The 2,952-nt window shown below is 31.0% G+C and overlaps 1 long non-coding RNA gene across 1 annotated transcript; it reads left to right on the top strand.

The window, feature by feature from the left end:
• Positions 1-1,499: 1,499 nt before the first annotated feature.
• On the top strand, positions 1,500-2,621 carry LOC127879545 (uncharacterized). Its single transcript, XR_008049142.1, has 3 exons — positions 1,500-2,030; positions 2,246-2,310; positions 2,526-2,621. It is a non-coding gene; the product is annotated as an uncharacterized LOC127879545 (long non-coding RNA).
• Positions 2,622-2,952: the final 331 nt, after the last annotated feature.

Here is a 2,952-nt window from a genome sequence, read left to right as displayed (position 1 = left end):
AATGGACACTACCAGAAAGATAGTACAAATTCATACAGAAAAAGCCAAAACTAAACAGAAAAAAGGCTATGACAAAAAAGCAAAAGCTGTCAAAATATCTGTAGGAGATAAAGTTTTAGTTAAACGACTGGCATTTGATGGCAAACATAAAATTGAAGACAAATATGAAAATGAAGTATATGAAGTTGTGCAACAGCCAAGGGATGATATACCTGTATTCAAAGTCAGAAATGAAGATATTGGAAAAGAAAGAGTATTGCATCGAAACCATTTGTTTCGAATAGAGGGACAGGAAAATGAAAGTGAAGAATTGATTGCTGAGCAGTGCAAAGATTATGAAACAGACGTTTCAGTGAAAAAGGAGTTAGGTGACGTCACCAGAAATGATGATTCCGAAAGTGAAGAGGAAGCGTACTTTGTATATACTACATTGGCAAATGGGGACGCCCATGCTTCAGTCACTAAGAGTAAGAATCAGGAGATTGAAAATCTGAGTGTTGATTCAGAATCAGAGTCTGAAACAAATGTTGAGTCAGATAATGTTGCAGTGGGAGATGCTGTAAGTAATCAACCTGAAGGGTTGGATACAAAGGAGAATGTTGAGCCCAAAGCTGATAATTCAGAGGCTAGTGAGGATATTGTACCAGATGAAGTGAATACAGGAATTACATCTGAACATATAGAGGCAAATACAATAGAACCACAGGAAAAGAATAGGAACAGTAGTGGTATAGAAATTAATGCAGAAAGTTCAAGACATGAGATAGATCATAGTGGAAGTGTTAAGAGTAAAACACCACCTGTTCCTCAACTTCGAAGATCTGTGAGGCCTAGAAAACCACCCGATAGATATGGTGCGTATCTAATGACCTCAACGACACCAGAAACACTAGAAAGTAAAATAATGAATTTAAATATTTTACTTAATTCAGGGGTTTTGGAAGATATGGAGGTTGAAATTGCCAATAAATTAGTTGGGGCAATATTTCGGTGAAAACTGACAGGATTTGATATGTTTTTTTACATTGATTTTAAAATATGTGTGTAAACTTGTATATAGTTTTAACAATTACATGTGCATTGAAATGATTTCATAGAAGTATTATTTAGACATTATTGTCTGATTGTTATATTTGGTTTCTGAATACAAATCATTTCACAACATGTAAATGTTCAATGCTATGTTGAGTATTGATACATGTATATAATACATGATATAATATTGTTGTATGTACATGCATGTTTTAGATTGTATTAAGGTTTAATTTGTATATAACTGTGTATTGCTTACAGTTACATCAATTACAGTTACATCACATAATTTATGATAGAAATTGTGTTTATCTTAAATATGAGATACATATAATCTTGCATAACTAAAAATAAAAAAAAAACAAAAAAAAAAAAACAACATCATTAAAAATATAATTTAATTGTTCATTATAGTTTAAGTTAATCAAAACAATATAAATATAAATGATTAACAAAATTATAGTCAATGTAATCTTTTGTCTTTAATATAAATGTATACAATAATAAAACTAAATTAAAATAAAATGTTAATAATAAATAAATAAAATTAAAATATATTTTAGATTTTAAAAAGACCTGCGAGGTCGCAGTTAAAAGGTGGGGAGGAGGAGCTTGGATTGGTTGGTGCAGTTACTATTATGTAGTGATTGAGTGTAATGTAGTTGACATTTTTTTGTCGTTTAGATCTTGTATAGTATTATTTGTAATAAATACAATGTAGTTGCTTTTAATAAGTACCTAGAAGATAAGTTATGGAAGATTGACGGATTTGACTGATTGGGTCTATGACGGGACGTCATTTCTCGAAGTGGGGGAGTATGTGACCGGGTCGACTTTCTCCCGATTTGTCTTAATAGTGGTTTATAACCCTTACCTATTATTTTAACATTATATTTTCTTGAGTGTGATCACATGATCATATCCGAGGGAAAAGGTGGAAGACATTTTTATGTAATCTAAAACCACCAGTTAAAACTTCACTCTAGTGGTCAATATTGGTTCGTATGTTTGTATTTGATTGTATGTTATTGAAAACGGTTGCAATGCATTGTTTTCTTTGTATTTTGTTTGAGGTTTGAACATGTTAAATGTTCAAATCATATGATTTCGCGAATGTTCAGAATGGCAGCAAATTAGTATATTCACTTTTAGATAACAACTTATACACTCAGTTGAAACACCATAATATCTGTTTGCATGCTCTAATTTACAGCACCAGTAGGGTGAGAGAGGATTGAAGGAAGAGAAAGAGAAAAGGGGACTCAATTCCACAAATTGGTAAGAATTGTATAAATTGTATTGTGTTGAATGAAATATTTGTTAACTCATTATTTGGAAAGTTGTTGATGCTGCGTTGCTGTATTTATGATTATTGTTGTCATTGTTGTGCATGGATCTTATATGAATGGTTGAGTCATATAAATTACATGTTAAGGCCACTAGAACAGAACTATTGTTTATTGTTTAGTATTTTATTGTTTTATATATTTCAGATCCTTCGATTGAGATTCACTCTGGGATACCAGTTATTTCTTCTGCATAATTTGATTATGAACTTCTAACCTTATTAAAAGAAGTGAACTTGGAAACTGTCTTGAATTATAAATTTATCTTGTGTATTGGTTTACAACACCCGTAACCAAGGGTTACACGTACATAATAGAATATGTAACGAAATGAAATTAACACAATAAAAACACCGCATTAGTCTATAACTCTCGCGTATTTCTTGAACAACAACAAAATAAACATGGTACTAAATCTCATATATTTTTAGAACCATTATATCTTCATATACATATAATAATAAATCACCTGCAACAAAATAAATAACAAGCACTTACAGCTATGCATAAATATAACGTATGTTGCTAAATAATTAGTAAAGATTTGTTACATGCGGAGGATGCTGTTGACATC

The sequence above is a fragment of the Dreissena polymorpha genome, chromosome 4 (assembly GCF_020536995.1).
Source record: "Dreissena polymorpha isolate Duluth1 chromosome 4, UMN_Dpol_1.0, whole genome shotgun sequence".
NCBI classification, from domain to species: domain Eukaryota; kingdom Metazoa; phylum Mollusca; class Bivalvia; order Myida; family Dreissenidae; genus Dreissena; species Dreissena polymorpha.
The sequence above is the reverse complement of the archived record's forward strand: the minus strand, read 5'-3'. Positions and strand labels throughout refer to the sequence as shown.